This window comes from Culex pipiens, chromosome 2 (genome assembly GCF_016801865.2).
Source record: "Culex pipiens pallens isolate TS chromosome 2, TS_CPP_V2, whole genome shotgun sequence".
NCBI lineage: Eukaryota > Metazoa > Arthropoda > Insecta > Diptera > Culicidae > Culex > Culex pipiens.
The window spans coordinates 26,268,065-26,295,661 of record NC_068938.1 but is presented as its reverse complement, the minus strand read 5'-3'; the positions used below and the strand labels follow the sequence as shown (position 1 = coordinate 26,295,661).

At 33.7% G+C, this 27,597-nt stretch overlaps 1 protein-coding gene and 1 non-coding gene across 2 annotated transcripts in view; one reads left to right on the top strand and one right to left on the bottom strand.

The window, feature by feature from the left end:
* Positions 1–9,775, bottom strand: part of LOC120420968 (cGMP-dependent protein kinase, isozyme 1) — a 48,393-nt gene extending 38,618 nt beyond the window's left edge. The window contains exon 1 of the mRNA XM_039584101.2: positions 9,220–9,775. The gene's annotated coding sequence lies outside the window, so the exon portion shown is untranslated. The remainder of the gene's footprint in view (positions 1–9,219) is intronic.
* An 11,468-nt stretch (positions 9,776–21,243) lies between these two features.
* On the top strand, positions 21,244–21,316 carry Trnav-aac (transfer RNA valine (anticodon AAC)). The gene has a single exon. It is a non-coding gene; the product is annotated as a tRNA-Val (tRNA).
* The last annotated feature ends 6,281 nt before the right edge of the window (positions 21,317–27,597 follow it).

Genomic DNA, 27,597 nt, shown 5'->3' with positions numbered 1-27,597 from the left:
CTAGTAAAAAGATATTTTTTCAGTAATCAAATCAAAGATCGAAGAAAATTTATTCAATTGTTTATGAAAAATAAAATAGTTAAAAAAATCTTTATAGTTCTAGAAAATTGTGAAGATTTGACTAAAACTATGTCTAAAACTCAAACTAAGATTTCAAAATTGTAGAACTAAAAAAAAACAAATTTCTGAAAAATTTGAACAGGTAATATTCGAAATGTCTATTCTATTTACATTTGTTTTGTGTAAACACAACATTCTTGGTAAATAACCATATGGCAGTGGTGGCTTAAGTCTTTGATTGGACAGCCAGTTTTGTATTTTAAAGAAGCTTGCAAGCAACATTAAAAAGAATACACGATAGAAAATTTGTATTAAAACTATCAATTTTTATATCACTCAACTTAAAATAAATAAATTATAATTAATTAATACAAATTTTCCCTCGTTTCTGATTATAAAATTTTAGAAAAAAAATCAAGAAAATATTTTATCTAAAAAAAAACATGCGTTCACAAACTTTCAATCGATGAGCCAAAATGCCAAAACGAGAAAATTTATTTTGAATTATTTTAAGTTTGCTGCACCTCAATGAACTGAAAGAATAAATAATAAATAAAATTTGAAATTTTATCTTTGTTATTTGAAATTTTTTAAAGCAAGAATAACATTAAAAACTTAAAAAAATAATGATCTTTTTTATTAAAACAAAACCTTAACACTAACAGAAAATATAACAACTAACTGAACTATTGGAAGTAATTTAGTTATAAATTTTGATATTGTTCAGTACAATCATTACTAGACGAGTTGATATGATATATTTATATTTTTTTTTTTGAAAAGGTCCAATAAACCAAATTTCTTTATTTTGCTTTTTGGTTGTTTACCCGTGGCTCAAGACGGTCTCAAGAACACGCAGAAAGCAAAAAAATGTTTTATTGGGCCTTTAAATTCTCCAGATATGTAAAATAAAACAAACTTAAAAATGGCCTGTAATTTTTCCATGTATTAGAAAATTTAGGCTTGTAAGACTCTATTCCCATTATAAATTTTAACATTATTGATTAAAGTACATTTCGTCGCTGTCGTATTATCTTGTAGCACGTGCATTCTGTGCTCACAATGCCTCACATTTTGACCTTCACAGTTCTCGAAAATTCGATTTCAATCCTGAGATATTAAATAAAAACGTTTTTTAATCCACCATTAGGTGGTTGGGTCCTTCCTTCCATTTACAAAGTAATAATGCAAATAAGTTTATGAAAAAATATATACCTGATACAGACTTTTCCAGAAAACATGCAGACTCTCATTTGAAGCAATGTGGCAGCCGGGCGTTTCGCATCTGGTGCGACTCTCGCACGTAAACAAAAAGACCCGGCTTTTTGAGGTTATGCAAAAAATCACCCTTTTTTGTAGATACAAAAATCTTTTTCTTAGCATAACTTTTTAAATACTTTACTAAACAGAATAAATTTTAATAGGGTCTTATGGGACTCCAAAACGAATCTAATAAGACTGACCCGGCCAAAATCGGTTCAGCCAGTTCTGAGAAAATCGAGTGGAAAAATAAATCATGTCTACACACATCCCCACAGACATTTGCTCAGAATTTCATTCTGAGGTGATATATATACGTGAAGGTAATATCTAGAAGGTATATTTAAGGAGTTCGATTTCGAGTGATTTTATAGCCTTGCCTCAGTGAGGTGAGGAAGGCAAAACCGTAAACAAAGATATTTTGGTCGGTTCAGGATCAGTCGAGAGTCATTTATTTCAAGAATGCTTCGAATTGTTCATATGCTTAAAATCAACTGTTCATAACATAGAAAACGAATGCTGTTTTTTCCAAAGCAAAAAGAAAAAAGTACCTTTTGTAAACTGAAACGAGCTTGAATAACAAAATGTAAAAAGCTTCAACTGTGAAATTGAAAAATTGAGAGAGATTTGTGCGATACTAAAAAGGAGGTCAAGACTCTCCCCTCTCCTCTATACCTGATTTAAACATTAAGAAAAATTAAACCCCAAAATTAAAAATAAAATCATTGCTAAAATCCACAAACAATCCATATAAGTTTACATACGATGATCCCCTTAACTGAATCGATCCACCCCCGCTTCGGCTATCAGTCGTGACCAAAATTTGTTGCATTATCGAGAAGACCGGAAGTGGCGGCTCCGTAATCGCGCACTGCTGACAAATAGATCCCACCGCAGCGCGTCGTAGTCGTCGCACAGAAGAGATAGAAACCGCAAGCACGAAAACAAATGAACGGATGCAGCTCATTTCTCAATGGATTATGCAACACTAAAATATAGAGTTGAAGAGCAGAGGAGAGCGTTGAAAAAAGGGAAATGGGGGAAAGGGTCACCAAGCGTACCCTGATAATAAAAAGGTAAACAAGACTAGAAAACAAACATACTCATTTGTGGTCCTTGCTTTCCCCAAATGCAGGGGAATGCACTATGGGTTTAAGATTTGTACAATTGTCAAAATTATAATTCTAAACATTGTTAAGATGAAAAAGATTTCAAAACTATTAATTAAAAAAAATATATATATAAATTTAAAAAAAAATCACAACATGTTCCCATAATCCAGAGCAAAAGAGAAAAGGTAAACAGTGGAAAGCCAGCAAAATAAATAATTTCGCCCTGCTTGATGCCGACTTGGGGCAGGCAGGTGGCACGCAAGTGGGTGGACAACGACTAATTTAGCGGTGGGTGGCAAAGGGGGGGAAATCGCAGCGCACTTTTTTTTTATTAGCGAGTGTTTATTTTTTTACGAGTTCTTTCTAGCATTCACGGATTATGTGACTTAAGCGCCAAGATTGAAATGGGGAGCATGGGCCATTTTTGCGATTATGTTAGCTTTTTTTTCATTTACGAATCAAAATCAAAGCATTGTGTGTGGTTGATTGTGCATGTAAGAGGCATGATGATTATTACTATTAGACCCAGTAGCAGTAACTAAACACAGAAAACAACCACAAAAAGCGCGGTAAAACGTGGTCATCGCGTGCCTGAAATGTGTCACAGAAGAGAGAGAAAAAAATACTTTGGGGAGGGGAAAAAAGTTACTAATGCCGGCAAACAAATGCGAGTCGGTTGCTATTTTTAGCACGTGTCCTCTGTTTTATGTATGAAATGAAACGGCAGGAAGAAGAGGGGAAAGAGATAGAGCAACACGATTGGGTGGAGAACTTTCAACTTTTGTGACGGACGGGGTTCATTCAGGAAGTCAGTCTTAAGAGAGAGGTTTTCACATAAAATTAAGTTCAAAAATAAAGTATGAGTTGTAAACAAACCATAAGTTGTTCACTTAATTTCAATTATAAAACCAAAACGAATTTTCAAATCGAAACCAAATTGCTGCTAAATTTAACTTCCAGATGCCGCAGTACGGAAGGCAAACGGACATGAAATATGCCACTTTCGTGTGTTTAGACTGAAAATATTTGATACACATTTCCTCCAATCCATGGGTGCTGCTGGTTGAGAAAGTGCCTAAAGGTGCTTTATTGTTTCAACGATACTGATTTCACCCGCTTCGCCTACCCGACCTCCCCAACTAGGGGAAATATCAGTATTTTCATTCGTTACCAAATTTTGACTAATCATCGACTTGATCAAGTGAATTTATTTCCTTAATTCCTCTTAATTAAAAAAAAACTGAAAAGATGTGCTTTTCCCCTAGTTCCAAGTTCAAACGGTCAGTGGCCCATAAGTTCTTTCCAAGTTGAGGATTTCACCGCAATGCGTTTTCTATCATCGGCCAATAACACTTTGAGGAGCAATCGAAAAAAACCAAAACAAAAAATATTATTCACGTAAACACAGACTCGTGAAACGTGATCGATAAAAAAAGTGTGAAGTACGGTAGCATTAGCAATAAACTGCAATAAACTGAGGGGAATGTGAGTGTGTGTTTGTTTTAAAGGTAAAAATAACTCGCAAAAGAAGAAATAAACAAAGCCAGACGAACACCTGTTAAAAGAATTATCAGTAGCGAGTATCTTTGGGAAAAAATCGAAGAGGTAGTTGAAGGATGGTTGTTGTTATCAAGCAGAGTTTTTGTGTATGTTTTATTCTAAAATCGTTGCAAAAAAAATCAAAGTTTATGTTAACCTCTTAAAAATCGAGGGGATTTTATTCAGTCATATCAATTGAAACCAACCTGAAAAAAAATTCTGCGTTTAAAATCATATTTAGCATGTCTGGAGTCGCTAAATTTTTTTTTTCGGTGAAAAACAAAATATCGCCTGTACTTGGATGTTTTAAAAACTAATAATTGCAAAACAACTGGGCAGGTGTAAAATGCATTTTTAAACCTCTTTTTCATTCAAATGTAAATCATGGCATGTAATAACATTTTGTTTGCCCCTCTCCCTCCCTCCATCAGCTTTGGCCAGAGTTGATGGACATAAATGTTTTAAAATAATTGCAGCGGACTGAGGTTAAAAAATTTAAAAAAAAAGCCAGGAAATCAAAATTCGAAAGTTTATTATAAACAGATACTTTTAAATTGGTAAAAAAGTTACAATGTTTTTATTGCTAAAAATGTTGCTTCAAAAAATCTTTTATCCAAAATAACCTAGTTAAAAAGACTTGAAAACAATTTTTAAGTATCAATGACTGACCTCAATCTGTTATTCACTATTAATATGATTTAAAAATATTTATAAAGGAATTGATAAATCCAATAATAAAAACTGATGTCATTTACCAAAAACTGGCGAGCTTTACCATAAAAAATCTTGAGCATATAATAAGATCATCTTAATTCTGTAAATCATAAATCCCTTTGGAAAATAAACAAAAAAAATTAAATAAAAGAAAATGCTTGAACTCCAACTTAAAATTACAGACAGATAATTTTGGAAGGAACTATAAAAATAGTTGTCATACCCAGATAAATTTGAATGGAAAAACAAATTTCTTTGAGAGTGTGGCAAACTAATTATCATCAATCAAATTTTTACAGAAAAAAAATTAAAGTAAAAGAAGATTGTAGCATGTTTTATGAAAACGATTTTGGAAAATTCCAATTTTTTATTTTACAAAATTAATGATTAATCCTAATATATTTAAAGTTCTAATTTTATCAAAAAAAAATCATTAAAAATCAAAATTGCCTATATAAACCAAAATAAGGACGCGTTTACTCAAAAAAACGACTATTTACTACAGTTTATATTGCCTAGATGTAGATTAAAAAAATAAACGTTTAAAAATTATACTAAGACAACACATGAATAATACGGTGGCTTGAAGTTGTATGGGAAAATTTCAAAATGGACTAATTCAATCAGAACAGTCATTTTCCGGTCCCATTTGGGCCCCCAAACAACCCCCCAAAATTTGGGAGCGATTGGGTTTGACCCGGCTTTCCGCAAAGCGATTCAAATTGGTATGGAAATATGTATGGGAAAACCCTCTTTTTTACAATTTAATTTTTATAATTTTCATTTTTCACTCAATTTAAAAACTAACACCGTAGAAGTATAGCCCTGAATGTCCTCTAAAACTTTCCCGAAGAAAGTATGGTCCTATCTTGCTTCTGGAAACAGATACAGAGTTTTTAAAAGAGGCATTTAAAAATAAGTGCTGAAAATTATATTTCTTGCCAACACTGCCAGTACTTCGGTAGATATTTCGAAATCTTATTTTTAACGTAATAAGGAAGCAACCTAGCAAAATGGTGTCTTAGGAAAAGTTGTTGTATATGAATGTGGCTTTTATTTAAAATTATTGACATGCAGGGTGACACACCTACAGGGTGTCAACCAAGCCCTATCTTCTACTGGTGACCTTTTAAAGCGTTGGTGTCTTAGGAAAAGTTGTTAAGCAACTTATTCCAAGAAATTTTGACATGGTTGGCAAACAGGGTGGCACATCTACAGGGTGTCAACCCATTTCTAGCTTCTATTTAAGACCTTTCTGATCACTGTAAAGTGGGCGAAAAAGGGGAACACATATCGCAAATTAGACCTGCAACGCAAAAGGAGCCTGAGCAAAAATTCGTCAAAAGTCTGTTTTTTACATAAAATTTCCTGAGAAATCAATTGCACATGATTAAAAACACGGTAAAAAAGTTAAGATGCTAGTTTGGCAACTTTCTAATCAGTTGTATTTTTTCTGTAAATTGCTCTGTAAAATAAAAGGAAGCTGAATAATGGAATTTCTTCTGTAAAAATGTTCAGGACATTGGAGCAATCTCTACAAAATCGGCCGACTTTTTTTTATTTTGCTCAAACTTTGTGGAAGCCTTCCCTATCACCAAAGAAGCCATTTTGTGTTATTGGTTCACCCATACAAATCTCCATACAATGTTGGCAGCTGTTCATAAAAAATGGTACGTAAATATTAAAAAAAATCTGTATTTTTCAAGATTTTTTTTATTGATTTTATTTTTTTGATGAAGACTATTCAGAAAATAATAGACACACGAAAAAAAAATTGATAATTTTTTAATTAACTTTTTTTCAGAAAAAAAATTGTTTACCAAAATTCGTATTTTTTATCCTATGATTTTTTTTAAATATTTTAGGGAGTATCGTGTGGGCAGCAAGACCAGGAAGATGATTTTATTGTTGTGTTCGTTTTGTAATGTATTTGTATTAAAATCTAGCATGGCTTTTTGTGGTGATGGTGATGGTGTTAAAAAAAAACAAACGATCAATTTACTTACATTGAGTCCAAAACCTCCCTACAAACATCTATACCACTAGGTGACGTAGAGATCTCTGCGCATTCTAGATAGATGTTTACTAACATACCTTCCAATCCCCGAGGTTAGCAAGGTACCGGCCAGGAGCCCCTTATCTTACTGGATAGTATTACACGCTCATCTAAAGAGGAAAACATGGTATCTCCCGTGTTGGAATATTGTAACCGGATAAGAGTCTAGTGCTATCATACGTTTAATTACAGTTAAACAGCAAGATAAGCGTTGTGCAGCCATCCGGAATTGTGCGACCTTTATTGCTAATGCTAATGCTAATGCTAATGATTTTTTTTAAATATTTTAGGGGACAAAACCCCGCATTTTTTAAGCCATTCAGAAGTATGGACCAAAATTTTTTCCGACGAGTCATAATTTTTTTAAATAGTGATTTATGTAAAAAAAATCTTGTGCTTCAAATTTTTTAACCTCATTTGTTTATGTAAAATTAAATTTGCAAGACCTTTAATTATGCGCAATCGATTCCCCAGGAAATTTTTATGTAAAAACTGACTTTTTACGATTTTTGTTCCTTTTGCGTGGCAGGCCTAATTTGCGATTTGTGCCCTTTTTCGCCCACTTTACAGTGATCAAAAAGGTCTTAAATAGAAGCTAGAAATGGGTTGACACCCTGTAGATGTGCCACCCTGTTTGCCAACCATGTCAAAATTTCTTGGAATAAGTTGCTTAACAACTTTTCCTAAGACACCAACGCTTTAAAAGGTCACCAGTAGAAGATAGGGCTTGGTTGACACCCTGTAGGTGTGTCACCCTGCATGTCAATAATTTTAAATAAAAGCCACATTCATATACAACAACTTTTCCTAAGACACCATTTTGCTAGGTTGCTTCCTTATTATGTTAAAAATAAGATTTCGAAATATCTACCGAAGTACTGGCAGTGTTGGCAAGAAATATAATTTTCAGCACTTATTTTGAAATGCCTCTTTTAAAAATTCTGTATCTTTTTCCAGAAGCAAGATAGAACCATACTTTCTTCGGGAAAGTTTTAGAGGACATTCAGGGCTATACTTCTACGGTGTTAGTTTTTAAATTGAGTGAAAATTGAAAATTAAAAAAATTAAAATGTAAAAACGAGGGTTTTCCCATACAAATTTTGATACAATTTATAGTATATTTTCTGCATTGTATTTTTTAAAGTACATTTTAAAACATTAAAATAAATTATAAAATAGTGAAATTAAGTCGCACTGCATCGCAAAAACAGTTTTTTCGTGAATTTTATTAAAATAAACTTAGTTTTTTTATTTAACCTGCTTCAACCAAATCACCTTTCTAGAAGGGCTTCAATCTAAAAAATCGCAAAAAAAACATTTTTTTGATAAATTTTTGATAAAAAAAGCATTGGAAAGAAGCATTTTTAAATTGGATAATGGTGCCTTTCTTTCTATAGAAGAAAATTAGAAAAACAAGCAAAAATTGAAAAAGTGACTTTAAAAACATGAAAAAATGTAATGATAGGAGGTGACAGAATAGGCTAAATACTAAAAACAAACATAAACTGAACAAGATAAATGCAAATAAATCACAAGACAGTTTTTCTTATGAAAAATCAAATATTATCAGGTTGGGCATTGAAAACCAAAGTATGTAACAAATTCTAAATAAAATTTGGAACTATAACCTGAATATTTTTTTTAATATCGTTTGATCAAACCAATATTGGAATATTGTGCCTCATTTTAATCTGAAATTTCACAAAGAATTAAAAAACCAGCAGTATTTTATGGTTTGGTGACATAACCTTTGATGAATTGGATTAAATCTTTTCTGAAATCATAAAAAAACACAGATCAGAACAAAATCAAAAATTTGAAATATTGTAAATTAATTTGAAAAATTTTGGCAGGTTGGCAAAATTTTGGCAGTGAAGTAGCTTTTTTATCTTTTTTGTTCATACTTTTCACCTCAATTTTCAAGTTTTGTTTTAACTCAGATTGAAAATTAAATCAAATTAATTATAAATTAACAAAATTTGAAAATATTTTTTTTATTATTTCAAATGATATTAAACGTAACTCTCATGCAAAATTTATTGTTATTTTGCTTTGCTTAAAATATTTATCAAATCAATTTGACTGTCATCTTCAAAAAAAAAACTGCAATCATCACCTCCAATTCCAATCGTTGACTCAACGAAAAATTGCATTTTGCGAATGATAACCAATTTCAACCGCCTGTCCGACCGACCGTTTATCACGCTTCATCTTTGTGATTTGTGATGTGGTGGTCAATTTGCACGCGGCCAGGTAATCGTTTGCTTTATCAATTACGGGCCCCACGGTTATCAGCTCCGGCTGATTGGTTATACTGGCCCAAAACAGCGTTTTTTTCGTTGGTCTCTTTGTGTGCGCTTCCGAGAGACTTCCAGAATGATTTTTTTTGTTTGGTCGGACTTATGAAACCATTTTTCGGTCAAGTGTTTCACGGGAAGGTGATTATCTCCACTAGATATAACTTGATATAATACGAACCTATTTGGTTTTGGTGGAACTTTGCTACAATGATGCCAGCTGATGGTGGTGGTGGCGCCTTATCTCTCGTTACGACCGGCACGCCGGCGGTCGTCGTCGTCTGTGGCTGCAGCTGCTGCTACTGTTTACCCTTCACCACACAAGATCCCCAACTAATCTCTGCGCCTAATCATCCTTCGGGGGCGACACACAAATTATGACGACGTAGCCTGCTACTTTCACTAACCGCGCTGCGTCGGCTGCACTACTCTCAGTACTAAGAAATTCCAGAATCACATGGTCACTAATGAGACGTGGGGGGTGAGGAGTAAATTACACCGTTATTTGAACTCACTCACTTCTGCAAATACCGGGAACAACAAAAACAAAATAAAAAAAAACTCTTCACATTTTCCTCCTGCATTCACTCCAGACTTTGTTGATTCAAGCGGAACATTTGATTAGTGACACTTTTCCAGCGCAGCATTTATTGACGTTTTGCGTTATCTGATGCCACGGACTTGGGGGGAAGCACCATGCGGCTCCATTGAACTTTGTTTGAGGGGAAAATTGGCCTTCCACCCAGCCAACCTCACCTCACCACTTGACAAGACGCACGTGGAAATTGAAAATGTGGTTTGAATTGGGAAATTGCTGGCGGCGGCGACGAGAGAGAGAGAGAGCAATGACAGTTCTAATGGCGCTTCGACTGGACAAAGCCGTTTCTGGCCGCGTGTTGGTGGTTCAAATTAGAGGGGACAATTGGACCACTGATTGCTGTGAGTTGTTGTTTTGTGTGTGTGTGCTGGTTAGATTCTATTTTTGGAGGAAAATTGGGTTGATATGCTTTAAGTAGAAATTTCGATTGGATGTAAGTGTTGCTAACTTTTGGAGATGTTTTCAGAATTATAGTTGATTTGACGAATGGAAATTGAAATTATTTCAACTTTTTTTTATTAACAAAAATATCCAGCTGAAAAATCAGGGGGCAAGAAACATGAAAAGAACCAGTGCAATCAGCTGAAATCAATTTAATATACATTCCCCTGTGTTTTTTTTTAAATGTTTGGGTTGATTTAAAAATCTTTAAAATTTTTGAAAATTGACGATGTTTATTATTGCAAAAAAAAAAATCGCAAATTTTGTTGTTTTCGTAAAGTCATACATTTTTTGAAAATTAATCAACTGAACAAGTGTATAATGCATTTTAAAACACTTTTTCCATGCAAATGTTGAAACTATGGCGAAGCGAAGCAAAATGTAGAAACTATGGCTTGTTATTTCAATATTTATATTTTTTTATTTTTTCAAGTTCATGACGGACTTATTTATTTCGAACAAGTTATAATTTTTTAAATTAGTGATTTACGAAAAGTTTTAAAAAACGCTTAGATTTAAATAAAATAGATTTGGATGTAAAGTTGATATCTGGTATTTTTTTTATTTTTGAATATTTAATTAAGTGCGCTGTTTCCACTATAATCATTTTAAGGAAGATTTTTTTTTAAATAGCTAATTCTTAGACCCTTACGAAATGAGATGAAAAAATACACAATTCTCATGTTATTAAATTGGAAATCCGATCAACAGTTCAATTTCGCTGATTGTTAAATGAAAACTAATTAGAAAACTTTTGTGACTTTCCTATTTTTAGTTGTAAAAAACCCAAAGGTTGGATCAACAACGTCAAACAAAATTTCGAAGAGAATTTTCAAAGCTTTTTGAAGTATTTATTCCTGTGTTGGACAAAGATGTACACAATTTTCAAAAATTGAATAAAAAATCATTTTTTTAAGTTAGCCTAAAAATGATTTAACCCTTTTAGGCTTGAATTTTCAAAAAAAAAATTGGTAAATGATGGGAAAATGATCCTGAGGACCAAACGAAAATTATAGGCTACCTTAGAAAAATTTGATTTTTTGGTCATCTATGATCCATCAGGCCTGAAAGGGTTGAACCTGGGTGATGAATAGAGCGAATGCGTAACGTGATTTCCGAATGATCCCACTTTGTTTACATTTACAAATTAGGAAGCTGTTCAAGCACAAGCATGACTTTTTCTTACTGATAAATGAGCTGTTTTATGTTTAGTTGTTTGTGTTTCATTTTGGTTAGTTTTTGATATTTTTTGCTGGAAAATTGTGTGTGTATGTGTGTGTGTGTGTGTATGTGTGTGTGTGTGTGTGTGTGTGTGTGTGTGTGTGTGTGTGTGTGTGTGTGTGTGTGTGTGTGTGTGTGTGTGTGTGTGTGTGTGTGTGTGTGTGTTTGAATCAAATCAAGATTAAGACAGCTTCTGGATGGATATAACCGCATCGACTCCATAAACAATTTCAATTCACAATTGAAAAAAAATGACGATCTCGCCTTCAACTTTGTAAAGATTTCTTAACTTCAATTTCAGTACCTCGAAAGCCAACAAAAAATCATTCTTGAACAAAAAAACTTTTTTTTAAATGATCGATAACAATACTCTCTACTTCTATCGAACAGTAAATTGGTTTTTAAAATTCAAAATTGAGGCCGTTTTGCGAACCACTATTCAGCACCCAGGGTTGAACCTTATAAAAATTTTCTGTTCGATTGCTAATCAAGTTTTTGAAGATTTTTGAAGATTTTTGAAGCAAATTTGACTGTTTTTTTTTCAAAACTAAAAATCACAATATGGGTTAAATAAAAATTTCAGTCATGCCAAAGGCACTTTTGGTCCACTTAATCATATAAATATAAGAAAAAATCGAGATTAAATAATAAAATTTTTAAGTAAAAAAGCATTTTTTTTCTCCGTGTGCAAATCAATTTCTTAAAAGTTCTAATCATAACCTAAACTGTGCTCAAGAAACCAAATCGATGAGAAAATCCATTCTAAAAAGCATCGACGGCTCCCAAAATTGTATGAAATCAGTGATGCATAAATTTTTATTTGGATATTTAAAATAAATTTAAAGTTGTTTTGCAAAATCGTAGAGAATTGCTAACAAGGTAATAATTATGGAATTTATACTGAATTTAGTGAAAAAATATTTTTTCATAATACATTTCTGACTAGATATCCGAAGGCCTCGGACAAATTTAGCTTCGAACAATAGAATTTTGAGGTAATCGAATCGCGAACAAAAATCGATTTTTGTTTCTTATTTTAGATTGTCGAACTTTTAAGTATGACTTTGAAGTGATTTATCATTTTTAAATCCAAGATGGCGGCCAAAATCGGGGTGATAAAATATCAATTATTCAAAATTGACTAAAATGTGAGATAATCGAATATTTGGATGATCAAAAATGGCGGTGATGAAATATTGAGAAAATGCATTTAAAGGCGAGTTTAAAATAAGATAATAAAAAGAAACATTAAATTGTTATTTGTTCTTGATTCGATTGGTATAATTCGATTGGTATAATTGGTGGCTTCGTATAATCGTGTCTGGACTGTATATCAGCCAAACCCCAAATCTCTGAAAACTGGTTTAAAGAGTTGATCCAATTCAAAACATTCAAAATGAACCAGTTTGCCATAAATCCTCACAATAGCACAGATAAACCTAAATTCCAAACATCATCATCATTCTTCACACCCCCTTAAAAAACACCAAAACCCAGACTCATCGTTTGCGCATCTCCATGGGTGCCTTATTTGGCCAAACCAGATCGCGATTATCATATTCATGAGCGCACACCCCAAGAGTTCAGACCAGCAACACAAAACAGCAGCTCAGATGCAAATTGATCGTTCCAATCAACCGACTTAGAGTGTCCACCAAATCTCTCGTCGTTTAGTTCTCTTCGCAGTGGAGCCGCATGGTGCTTCTTCCTTGTTGCCACTTGCTTCCTTTTACTTCAGATTAATCCGCATTGTTCCAATCCTTTATGTTACCGTCTAATTAATCACTTTCTGTCACGAACACCGTTAAAAATTCCGTTGTTCTACGATGACAAGGAAGTCTCTCCTAACACTAAAAAACCCTTTCTTCCTTCTAAACTAACGTCCTTCACAAGTTTCCTTTTATTTCCGTTTGCTTCCTCCTTTGAACCTTTTCCTTTCTTCTTTCGAATATTCTTCTAAACTCTCTTTTTTTGATTTTGAAGCCGTCTCTTCTTCCAGCGTGAAATTCGCACAGCCAAACACCTGTCCCCGACTGGCAGCCGTTCTGCTCTGGCTTCGGTCGTCAACTGTGCGCGGTGGAACTGTGCTAAGGTGGAAGCTTCCACCACATTCGGATACACCACCAACACACAAGCGGCCCGCGGAATGATACGCCGACTAGCACATGTCTTCTTGCTTGTTATTGTTATTGTTGTGGCGCAGCAGGTTGGTCGCGCGGTAAGGTTGGAGAAGGAAGGAAGAGTAGCGCAATGATAAGTAATTTCGCCGTGTTTTGGTCGCTTCTCGCGCGAGAGAGAGAGCGAGTTTACGTGTTCATTTGGTGGGATTGGAGGAAGGGAATGAAAGGGGAGCTTGGATATAACACGTTGTGGGTGAATTATGGATTGGTGAGCGCAAGATGTGTGGAGAATGAACACCCACCCCCTTTGAGAGTTTAGTGTCACGATTGCCGTGAAGAATGCGGTAAAGTGGCAGTGATGTCATTTTTTTGGAATTATTAATGGATAAAAACTTTTTTGAATTTATGCAAAATACTATTCCAAATAAAATCAAAAATAAAAAAAAATAATCAAATCAAATATTTTTATAAAATTTAGGTCGTGGCTGGATTGAAATGTTATACCCTTATTTGGCAACACGAAATTTTCAAATATTTCTGTTTGCTAAACATCAAAGTAAATTTTTAAATTGTTCACTATTGTGTTAAAGATCAACAAATTAAAAAGAAAAATTAAGTCAATCTCATTCATCAGACATTGTTGACGGCAGGAAATATGTGAAAAAGTCGCGTTGCCAAAACAGGATGGCACTGTACGCTAAGATACCCTATCGGAGATTTATACGTTGAAAGATGTGTTTTACCGGCTTTAATCTGTGTTGATAAAAACATTCTATCGGTTTAAACTGCGTTTTTCAAAAATCTTAGACTTATGATATTAATTTTGTTTTAATTGGAGTATCTTTTGACAGCCAAAAGGGATTTACAAACTCAAAAAAGGGGTTTAAAGGTAAGAATTGACTTCTAATCTGAATTCTAAATCTAATATAATCTAACCCTATTGCAGCCAGTCTTTCGAGGGCATCCTGGTTGATTAATGCCTAGCATGCTAGCATCTTCTTGTCATTACAGTCGACTCTCTGGCTGTCGATCTTCTCGATATCAATATTGCTCCATCTTTCGATGCATTCTTCAGTCCCTTCAATCTGCATACTTCAATTCTCTTCATTCCTCGATATTTTCTCTTGCTTGAAGGATCTCTTCCTCACCGGTCCCTTGGATTCTGTTTGCTTTAAAAATCTCTTCATAGACATTTTACTTTGCGAAACGAAGCTTCGAAGGGTGTTTGACATTAGTTTGTTTTTGTTTGCTGGACGTTGCCATGATTCTCTCCCATAGCTGGGTATCAAGAAAACAATATTTTCAATCGAGTCTTCATTTTGCATCGTTCTGTAAACTGATGATTCTCTTCCTCGAAGGTCCCTTGGATATTGACAACCAGAGAGTCATGGCCTATCTACAATCACTTAGCTTAGAAAATTTCACTTAGCTTAGGAATTTGAATCAATGGAAATGAATCTGAGTTTCTACAATGGAAAAGTAATCAAATTTGAAACTGACGTTTGGTTTGGAAAATTTCAAAATCTACGGTAAGTTGACGTTTCCATAACAAACAACTGCATAGCAACGTATATCAGCCCAGCAAGTTTTCTAAGTTGATTGTGGATGACGAACGTAAGTTGCAGACTTTCCTAAGTAACTACTTTACTTAGATGTTCTAAGCTAAGTGATTGTAGATAGGCCATCAACTGTGTTAGCATTCACAGTGCCATTGCATTAGACTGCACTGAATCATCACAAACGTTAAAACGGCCAGGCCAACCGCGACTCAAAACAACAAATAAAACTGTTTCTTTTTTGTAATGTTTAAGGTCAACTGTAAATATTCATTGCAGAAATATTTACAGTTATCAGAAAAATCCATATTTTCACAAAAAAAAACTAGATTATGAGGATTGCTTTGCTCGAGAGAAGATATCGGAATTAAATTTAACTCTTAGAAAGAATTTTTGTTTTTGAAAATTAAACATTTTATTAAACTTCTAAATATTTTTAAGGTAAATTTTGGGGTCCAAATTTTTTTGGCTTCTCTCAATTATAGCTTTTGGATTTTTTGACAAGTTAAAATTTACAGTTTCTGAATAAGAAGTTTAAAGAAGCATTGGTTTATTCGAATTTGAACATCGAACCTTGAACATTCAATGTTGATAACAATTTTGAATATATCAAATGTTTTTCTAATTAGTTTTTATAACTTTGCTTCGATATTTATAAGTTGAAAATTTCCCTGGATCTCGACTAAATTTCCCGGGAATCAAGAGATCCAAAAATGGTCCTTTTCCGGGAATTCCCGCTCGTCACCCTCTAGACATCGTATTTCCAGGCCGGTAAAACACAACTCTCTGCGTCTGAATCTCCGATGAGGTATCTCGGTTATAATATTTTGCATCAGCCAATCCTGGTTACATTTTATGTCTTTCTTTTTAAAATATCGCATAAATTTTATTTCTTCAATTAAGTTCTGTTAGAATCTATTTTCATTTTAGAAAAAAAAATGAAACATCCATTAAAGTAGCAGCAATAACCTTTTCAAGCCTGGATGTTTTTTTAATGTATGTGCTTTGAGAAAATAATAGTGAGACAACACAGAAAAATTGGGTAGGCATCATTGTGAAGAAAGTTTCAAAAAAAGTTTATACCATGAAGAACTAGGAAAAACTGTTCGATATTTATTGTTAATTTTTAAAGTTTGCATCTCTCGATTAAAAAATGACATATATGTGCAACTATATTTTTGAAAAAAATTTAAGACATAATTTTATAATTTTAAAAATATTGTTAATTAATAAAAAAAATTTGCTTATGGCAACCATGCAAACTTGTTTCTTAAAAAATCAATTGTTCAAACACCAAATAATTGCATTTCAGTTTTAAGTAAATGCAGTAAAACTCATTGGAAATTATTTAAAGTTTTTTTTTGTACATTTGTAGCTGACAATCACAGTTTTTTTTAATAATTCACATTTCACGATGTGGAAAATTTTTTTATAGGTGCCATCCATAAATCCATTTTACCATATAAAGTTGATTTCACAAAATATTTTTTTTAAATTTTCCACACTTTTTTCATATGTTTTGGAAGACTTAAGAGCGAGTCCACGAACAGAGCATACCACTTTGTATGGGACGTCGTTTGGACATCACCAATCTGCCTGAAATTTTCAGGGGTTGTTTGTACATATAAAACTAGCATCTGGCCAAAATATGAGCACTCTAGGTCACCGAGAAGTGGGGCAAATCGGGACACAAAGTTTGAAGGTTCAAAAACGTTAAAAATCATAAAAAGGCTGTAACTTGGGCAAAATTCAATTAAATTTCAAAATTCAAAATGCATCTGAAAGGGCATGAAAAATGCAACAAAATGCAGGGTAGAGCATTCCAATTGGTTGAATCTAAAGGGAGTTATTGACATTTTAGTGAAAAAATAGCACAATTTTCAAACTCAAATAAAAAAGTGTTCCATCCAGATATCAACTCGGTTCGACCTGCAGCTTGTAGGGGACATCTGGGACTACCATCTGAGACTGAGAACGCTTTGGGTAAGGCAGTTTAACACATCAAATAGATACTTTTACTTTTAGTGAATTTTTTGGCTGTAAATTTTTGCTCGGGGAACCCCTTAGATCCCATTTTCTGATGATAATTTTATGATATTCGTGTTCCTGAGACAATTTCACAATAGAAACATGCATAAATATGTTTATTTTCATCCATTTTACCCCCTTTAAAAAATGAAAGTTAAAAAATTGAGATTCTGCTTTTTTCTGATGTCATCTAGTATCCTTGGAAACGAACTTGAATTTCAATAAATGTGAATCGAAGATTTTTTTTAACTTTCATTTTTTAAATGGTTAAAATGGATAAAAATAAACATTTTTATGCATGTTTCTATTGTGAAATTGTCTCAGGAACACGAATATAATAAAATTATCATCATAAAATAAGATCTAAGGGGTCCCCCTAGCAAAAATTTACAACCAAAAAATTCACTAAAAGTAAAAGTGTCTATTTAATATTTTAAACTGCCTTACCCAAAGCGTTTTCAGTCTCAGATGGTAGTCCCAGATGTCCCCTACAAGCTGCAGGTCGAACCGAGTTGATATCTGGATGGAACACTTTTTTATTTGAGTTTGAAAATTGTGCTATTTTTTCGCTAAAATGTCAATAACTCCCTTTAGATTCAACCAATTGGAATGCTCTACCCTGCATTTTGTTGCATTTTTCAAGCCCTTTCAGATGCATTTTGAATTTTGAAAATAAATTGAATTTTGTCCAAGTTACAGCCTTTTTACGATTTTTGACGTTTTTGAACCTTTAAACTTTGTGTCCTGATTTGCCCCCTTCCCGTTGACCTAGAGTGCTCATATTTTGGCCAGATGCTAGTTTTATATGTACAAACAACCCCTGAAAATTTCAGGCAGATTGGTGAGGTCGATGCGAGATGGGTATGCTTTGCTCGTGGACTCGCTCTTAAAAAGTCAACAATTTTTAGAGTTGCATTGTCAAAGTTAAGGTACTGAAATTATGGTTTTTTTATTTCATTTATATTTTAGAAATTTAATTTGATTAACAATCTCAAAACAGAGCTCATTATAAAACACAGATCCACCAATAGTAAAAATCAATTAAATAAGCTGAATACATTTTTTTTATGTTTTCCGAGGATTTTGAGTATTTCAAAAAGTTTTGAGTTGCATTGTTGATTTTGGTTAACCGTGGTTAATGTTCCTTAAATATTTCGAACTGTCAAAAATCCACCAAAGCATTTACCACTTTGATCACAAAAAAACTGTGGCAGAAAAGTATAGAACCGCAATCCAACGCGATCAATTTTTGACAGTTCGACGCCAACGAAATATTTCAAGAAATTTTACCGCGGTTTACCAAAATCAAATTAACAGTGCAACTCTGGAGTTTTTTTTTTTTTTTTTTGAGAAGGTCCTATAAACCAAATATTTAATTTTTGCTTTTTGGGTGTTTTTAGAACCGCCTTGAGACGCGGGTTCGATCCCCACCTTATCCACTGAGCTTCTATCGGATGGTGAAGTAAAACGTCGGTCCCGGTTTCTCCTGTCTCGTCAGAGGCGCTGGAGCAGAAATCCCACGTTAGAGGAAGGCCATGCCCCGGGGGGCGTAGTGCCAATAGTTTCGTTTCGTTTTCGAACCGCCTTGAGTCAGGGGTATTCAAAAACACCCAAAAAGCAAAAAATTAAAATTTGGTTTAGGCCGATGCAAATATTTTAAAAAGTCTTTGTCCCTCGGCCCTGGCCGAGGTCAAGGGGGGGGGGGTCGCAAAAAAATAAAAAAATATAAAAATTTAAATAACAAGCCATAATCTTCACATTTAAATGAAAAAAGAGTTTTAAAATGCATTTTACACTAGTTCAGTTGTTTTGCAATCATTAGTTTTCAAAAAATCTAAGATCTGACAAAAACAAAAATTGTATCGAAAAAAAAGATTTTGCATCGAAAATTTTCAAAAAATCTTAAGATTTTTTAATAAACCCAAGCATGCTAAAAATGATTTTAAACGCAGAAGAATGTATTTTAATTTGATTTCAGCTGGTTGCACTTGAATTTTCATTGAAATTTTGAAGTTTATTGTTAAAATATTTTTTTGCCCCCTGATTTTTTGGGCCAATTTTGAAGGGGGGGTGACAAAAACTTTTAAAAATATTTGTACCAGCCTTATAGGACCTTTTCAAAAAAAACTCCAGAACTTAGGTAAACTCCATTTATTATGTCAGTATTTTAACATTTAATTTTGATAATTCGAAAACATTTGATAAAACATTTGATCAACTTATCAAATTGTATTTTAATCCAAGTTGAATAATATAGTTTATTCATACTCAAAATGTTTTTTTTTTTATCTAATTCCTCTCACGTTTAATGAAATCCGTTCATCGTTTTCAGAAATGAGTTCAAAATTGGCCATGCATTTCTTACCACTGATACGCAAACGCCAAATAAAAATCTTGTGGAGTGTTTGAATTCAAAATCATAGTTGTAATACACTTAGGAGCAATTTTACAATAGATTACAGTCCACACTCGATTATCCGAAGGTTTGTATGGAACTTCGGATAATCAAATCATGGGCATTTTTTCTTTTTTTTTCTCACCAAATTTGTGTTCTGTGACCCCATTTCAATCAAATTAAAATACTTGATTGCCTTTTAAATTCAAAAATGTATTATTTTTTTTCAATGTTTCAGCACCGCTATTTTGGCCGCCATCTTGGATTTCAAAATTCTTGAACATTTTAGAGTAGTTTAAAGACCATACTTAAGCTCGAAATTCAAAAATAGGACAAAGAAAAACTTTTTTTTTCTTGATTCGATTATCTGAAGTGAAATTTGTCCAAGACCTTCGGATAATCGAGTCTGGACTGTATTTCGAATTTATTGGCGTTCTGCAGAATTTATTGATGTTTACGATAAAGAGCAAAGTTTGTAAACAAGCAGTCTATCCCTTTTGCCCAAGTGACAGTTCACGTCAAGTAAGAGGGGATAGACTGCTTGTTTACAAACGCAGATTCGTCCTATTGAACTGTTACTATGGAGTTCACGGATTACGCGGAATTGCTAGCTCTATATTATATAATTTTTATCATATTTCTTTCGAAAGTATTTTGAGGATTCAACTGTTTGAGATAAAAGTTGAGGTTTATCCTTGTACCATTTTTGAATTCCTAATAATTATAGCACAAAACTTTGTTGCAGATAGGGGAAATATACCCATTTAAATCACTCTAAGCCTTTCGACCAATTCTCATCACTTTTCCGTTTTCCGCTATTAAATCAACATTTTCAGATGTTTCAACAATGGAGAGTTGCTTGCTCACTTTTATTCGAGCTATTTATAACTTTGGAACAATTAAAAACCCTTTATGAAAGCTGTAATTCACGATCAAACTGCTGATAGGCCGATAATAAAAACAGGCTGAGAAAGGGTATAGTTCCCTTGCCAATGCTAAATTGCATTTTTATCATTAAAAACAATATAAAAGTAGCGCGATGTCTTTCAATCTTCATTTGGCAACACTGTCCTCATTAGTAGCAACTCGCCGGAAACTACAATTTCCACTTCAACCTGCTACATTGTATATTATGTACTACAATTCCAAAACAAAACAAAAACTTACTCCTCTCTCGTCAGTACAAAACCCGCCGAGTGTATTCATCCAGAGCGGCGGCGAAAAGAGCAGCGCTCAAAGGCAAAATTCGCGAGAGCATGCCAATTTAGCCGTTTTCGCGCGCGCGTTCGTGCACGGGAATTTTGCACGGATGAACGCGTTCACGTGGTCGCGCGAAAAGCCACTCTCACGTTCACTCTCTAATGAGCATCGCCAGTGTTGGTCGATCGGGGGTGACAAAAGTGGGGTGAGCGATATTTACTGCAAAAAGGGGGCAAAAACCTGGGAGACGACATCTACTAAGAAACAAGTCATGCTAATGTCGTGCACAGGGTGAAGGGTGCTGAATGAGTTGTTGTTTTTTTGCTTCTGAGTTGAGTGAGGGATGGAAAGGGCTAATGCCGCAGGGAAATTCAGGTGAAACGATTCAGCTTCTTTTTTGCTTTTCGCAAAGTCACGTCAATGCCTGAGGTGAAATGTTCTCCGAGTTACACAACGAGTAATAATTAACTGGTGGCACCAAACTGGCAGACACGACTGGCGGCACCTTGTTTTAATTGAACAGCAGTTAATTAACATAGTTTTATTGAAGGCGGGTCTAATTAGTATGTGATATGTGATGAGTATAATTATTTTTAAGTGTACTATTAAAAATCTTCTTGATTCGATCGATGAACAATCTTCATGTGTTTCCGTGGTGTAGTGGTTATCACATCCGCCTAACACGCGGAAGGCCCCCGGTTCGATCCCGGGCGGAAACAGGATTGTATTTTGCCTATGGAAGATATTCTCTTATACAGTCCACACTCGATTACCCAAAGCCTCGAATATCCGAAGTTCGATTATTCGACAGAAAAATATTGATTTGGATTTTTTTTTTTGTTTTTAGCATCAAATTCTCAATTTCATTTTTGCATTTTTCAATATTTCAACAATGCCATTTTGGCCGCCACCATAGATAAAAAAATGTAATCACTTAAGCGTAGTTTACCCAATCACGAAATTTTATCGAATTTTCAACTGCCGATCATTTGGGTAAACTGAAAACTGCCGAATTTGGTTAAATTTTACCGAAAATCGGTAACAAAGTTCATTATCGTTTTACCGATTTTCGATAAACTTTGTTCATTTTGACAGATGGATACCGATTTTTCAACTACCGAATTCGGTAAAGAAATCTAAGTAACAATGGGACTTCGAATAGCCGAATCACGAACAAAAAAAAGGTTTTACTTTTTTTTCGTGTTTTTAACATTAAATTTGAATTCTACGACCCAGTTTTAGTAAAATTTGTATGTTTGATTGCCTAATAAATTAAAAAAAATGTTTATTTTATATTTTATGGATATTATTAAAAAAATAATTATAAAGTTAATATTAATTTTCATTAATTAAAATTGTTAAAAAAAATTTAAACGAATTTAAAGTAGACTCAAAATATAGATATTTATTAAAGTTTTTTGATTATTCCAATCAAATCGAAAGCAAATCAAATCTTTAATAAATCGTCCTAAATTAAGTTTTTTTTTTTTTATTTTATATTTTTGATTTGGAAAAAACTGTATCCCTTCCAAAATACTTGTTAGCAAAATATTTATTTATTTTTCAATATCTTTTTTTTTCAGAGAGGCAACTTTGAGCCATAAATGTGATTTTAAGGAATTTAGTGTTTTATGAAAAAAGTAATGGATTTCTGAATATAACTTGCAATTCACTTTGTCGGGAAAAATTGAATTTTTTTTTTGACTTTTTCCTAAATTTTTAAAAGGTATGAATCAAAAATTTCAGCATTATAAATGTACAGTTTAACTTGAAATAAATTTGGAAAAATAATTGCAATAGGTTTATCGTATCTCAGAATACATTTTTCCAAAATGGGTCATTCCAGGTCAACTGAGTACACTTTCGGGCTCGACCTTCACCAATTTGGACCAAACTTAGAGGAGACGTTTAACTTTTGATAGCTATTAGAAATTCCAAGTGTGGAGCTGTTTGGACCATCCCTTTATTTTTGGCACCGCCCACTTTTTTGTCGATTTTCTAAAAAATTTTTTTTTGTTTATCCATAACTTTGCAACTATTTGAGCAAAAAACTTTTTACAGGTTGCATTTTATAGAAAATTGTCCAAGGAATTTAATAAAAATAAAATTTTAACCCTCCAAATTTGGTCCAAATTTGTGAAGGTTGAGTCCAAAAGAGTACTCAGTTGACCTGGAATGACCCATTTATAAATCCTAATCATAAATTACTATTAATATGGCAAAAATTTAAATTAATTTTGATGGATGATTTAATTCTCATAAGGCCGATGCAAATATTTAAAAAAGTTTTTGTCCCTCGGCCCTGGCAGAGGTAAAGGGGGGGGGGGCAAAACATATAAAAATATAAAAATTTAAATAACAAGCCATAGTCTTCACATTTAAATGAAAAAAGTGTTTTAAAATGCATTTTACACTAGTTCAGTTGTTTTGCAATCATTAGTTTTCAAAAAATCTAAATTCTGACAAAAACAAAAATTGTATCGAAAAAAATTATTTTGCATCGAAAAACATGCTAAAAATGATTTTAAACGCAGAATAATGTATTTTAATTTCATTTCAGCTGGTTGCACTTGAATTTTCATTGAAATTTTGAAGTTTATTGTAAAAATATTTTTTTTGCCCCCTGATTTTTCGGGCCAATTTTGAAGGGGGGGGGGGGGGGGTGACAAAAACTTTTAAAAATATTTGTACCAGCCTAACAAAACCATCGTAAAAAATTGTTTTGCAATTTAAAATCCAATGAAGTTTAGTACGTATTTTGCCAAAAAAGTTCAAAAAACTGTATTTTTCACTTACAGCATATCCTCATATTAAAAAATGTCTTAACAAAAACTAAGTACACAAATTAGGTTCTTGTTTTATGCTAAATACACAAAACATATTTCTCAGTAAATAACTCGATAGTGATCGTGTCGATACGAATAAACAATAGGGTGGCTTGAAGTTGTATGGGAAAATTTGAAAATGGACTGATTTAATCAGAACAGGCATTTTCCGGTCCCATTTGGGCCCCCAAAATTTGGGAGCGATCGGATTTGACCCGGCTTCCCGCAAAGCGATTCAAATTTGTATGGAAATATGTATGGGAAACCCCTTTATTTTACATTTTGATTTTTATAATTTTCATTTTTCACTCAATTTAAAAACTAACACCGTAGAAGTACCGTAAACTGGGGTGAATTTGATAGCCCGGGGTGACTTTGATAGGTTTTTCAAATGCCCGTCAAATTAATATTCAAACATTTTTGAGAATTTTGAGTAGGTAAGCATTAAGGGAAAGCTTATTATCGAACATATATGCAAAAATGTGACTGTTACATTGGATGTATCAAAAATAGTGGCCAAATCAAATTTCTATCAATGTCACCCCGGGCTATCAAAGTCACCCCAGTTTACGGTATAGTCCTGATTCAGGACTCCTGAATGTCCTCTAAAACATTCCCGAAGAAAGTATGGTCCTATCTTGCTTCTGGAAAATGATACAGAGTTTTTAAAAGAGGCATTTCAGAATAAGTGCTGAAAATTATATTTCTTGCCAACACTGCCAGTACTTCGGTGGATATTTCGAAATTTTATTTTTTAACGTAATAAGGAAGCAACCTAGCAAAATGGTGTCTTAGGAAAAGTTGTTGTATATGAATGTGGCTTTTATTTAAAATTGTTGACATGCAGGGTGACACACCTACAGGGTGTCAATCAAGCCCTAACTTCTACTGTTGACCTTTTAAAGCGTTGGTGTCTTAGGAAAAGTTGTTAAGCTACTTATTCCAAGAAATTTTGACAAGGTTGGAAGACAGGGTGGCACATCTACAGGGTGTCAACCCATTTCTAGCTTCTATTTAAGACATTTTTGATCACTGCAAAAGGGTACAAGTCGCAAATTAGGCCTGCCACGCAAAAGGAGGCTGAACAAAAATTCGTAAAAAAGTCAGTTTTTCACATGAAATTTCCTGGGGAAAAGGGGACTTGTTTTTTTTTCTGTAAATTGCTCCATAAAATGAAAGGAAGCTGAATAATGGAATTTATTCTGTAAAACTGTTCAGGACATTGGAGCAATCGCTACAAAATCGGCCGATTTTGACCATTTTGGAGGAGGCCTTCTGTGTTATTGGTTCACCCATACAATTTTTGCAGCTGTTTATACAGAAATGGTACGTAAATATTAAAAAAATCTGTAATTTTTCAAGATTTGTTTTTATTGATTTGGTTTCTTCGGCCAAGTTTCTCATTTTTGAACACTTCTTGTTTCCAGTTATTTGTAAGAATGTCCAGATGATCCTAAAATTTTGCAGAACTTGATTTCAACAAATCTGTAATTTCTGCGACCGAAAACATCGTTCCACCTTTTTTAAAACCACTGCCGCGGATTTTTTGGCGATTTTTTTACACGTTAAAAAACAAGTTGGAACGATGTTTTTGATCACAAAAATTACAGATTTGATCATATTAAGTTCTGCAAAGTTCTAGAATTATCTAGACATCCTAACAAATCACTGGAAAGAAGAATCATCTTGATTGGTTGAGTTATGCCCGAGAACCATTGAGTTGAAGTTACCGTTCCAAGCCTCCCTTTGCGAGACAGGCCTAATTTGTGACTTGTACCATTTACAGTGATCAAAAAGGTCTTAAATAGAAGCTAGAAATGGGTTGACACCCTGTAGATGTGCCACCCTGTCTTCCAACCTTGTCAAAATTTCTTGGAATAAGTAGCTTAACAACTTTTCCTAAGACACCAACGCTTTAAAAGGTCAACAGTAGAAGTTAGGGCTTGATTGACACCCTGTAGGTGTGTCACCCTGCATGTCAACAATTTTAAATAAAAGCCACATTCATATACAACAACTTTTCCTAAGACACCATTTTGCTAGGTTGCTTCCTTATTACGTTAAAAAAATAAAATTTCGAAATATCCACCGAAGTACTGGCAGTGTTGGCAAGAAATATAATTTTCAGCACTTATTCTGAAATGCCTCTTTTAAAAACTCTGTATCATTTTCCAGATGCAAGATAGGACCATACTTTCTTCGGGAAAGTTTTAGAGGACATTCAGGACTATACTTTTACGGTGTTAGATTTTAAATTGAGTGAAAAATTAAAATTATAAAAATCAAAATGTAAAAAAGATGGTTTTCCCATACAAATTTGAATCGCTTTGCGGAAAGCCGGGTCAAATCCAATCGCTTCCAAATTTTGGGGGGTTGTTTGGGGGCCCAAATGGGTCCGGAAAATGCCTGTTCGGTAAAATCGATCATGTCGAGCCACCCTAGTAAACAATTCAATGCTTGATTGCCAATTAACATCCAGCATAAAGATTTTAATGTGCTTTAAGCTGTACAGAAAACAACATTGTAATATAGCTGTTAAAAAATCGACAACTAAATATTTCAAACGTAACCACGGTTTAAAGAACTTTCCAGATTTTTGGAGAAAAAAAAGTATGCCGAAATAATACCCGAGAAAAGTTATGATTGAAGCATTAAATATTAAAAGAAGATGTTCTGAAAAGCACTTGTGAAGCAAGTAGCACAGTTATACAACCTCTTTTGGACACAATTAATTTCGATGAGACAGAGTAAATAAGTTATTCAAAAAACATCTTTTCGAACACTTCTATGGGTTTTTGGTCAATATTTTGAATAAACACACTCAACTTCAAAATGGACGTAATCTAATCTAATCTAATCTAATCGAACACAAGCGCAGCCAGTCCGAAGAAAGCATCCTGGAAGAACTTGTAGTAAGATTACGCCTCAAGTCCTTTCTTGTCAATATTAATGATTACAGTACATCCGAGTTACCCCGAAAATGTATAGCAAAAATTAAAGCGGCCAGGCCTACTGCGTTGCATTAACCGCAGAGACAGATTCTGTGAACGGATCACATTTCATAGAATCATCAGGGGAGGAAGGATGCGTGGACATACCGTACCAAACGCTCCGAAACAGTTGTGGTGTGGTGTTTAAGTGTAAATTTGGTAGATAATAATATTTAGGGGCAGGGGGGGAGGGGTGGGGGAGGAAATGTGGATAGGATTAAGGGAAGGTGGAAATGGGATAATATGGATATATTATTTGATCAATAGAATATTATATAAAATAAGGGAATAAAATCATCTTTCAAATAATGATAGATAAAATGGATAGATCTCACCAAGTCAAGATTCAACAGCTCCAGCAGGGTTTGGACTTATCATCAAATGATACTTGAATCGTAATTCTTCTAAGACTTCTGGACTTGAACAGGACTACAGTAAAGAAGTGCTCCAGCTGTTGCTTATCCTGCCTTCTTATTCGTGTAATCGTCACCCCCATGAAGAGCATCAAGCCACAAGAAGTTGAATTCTGGATTTTGATATTCCACTGACACTACCTCAACCGCTACCACCATTATATTTGTACAGGAACTCCGGTTTAAAAATTGTAATCGAACGTTTTAAAAAAAAAATAAATTCCAAAAATATGACAGCGGAAAAAATAAACACATTCAACTTCAAAATGGACGTAAAAAAATCAAACAGAGTCAGTTTAAACATATATAAACATTTGAAATTCATGAAACCTGAAAAACACGATTTTAAATATCTTAGTTCTTCCAACAATAGATGCATTTACCTTTATTTTTCTCTAACATGTAACGCCTTCTAGAAAAATCCGTCTGCCTTCCTCAACATGCCCACAATGGGCCAATCAATGTTTGCTTGTCAATCGATACTAGCCCTACCTGGAATTGTAGTTTACCGGCCGGCTCTTTGACATTTAAGAAAGTCGACCTTCTTTTTCATTCATAGAATTTGTAAGTAACCGGGCCGTAGTGGCCAGCGAACCAGTACACACTAGACAGTGACTGTTGACCTCTTACCAACGGCACGTGGTTCTTGGAAATCTAGAGGGTAATTTGTGAATTACTAAACAAGTTGATTGAAATATTTTTCATTTGTAATTTTTTTTTGAATTCAAAGTAAAACAATAAAATTTAATGTGTTCATAAATTAACAAATCAC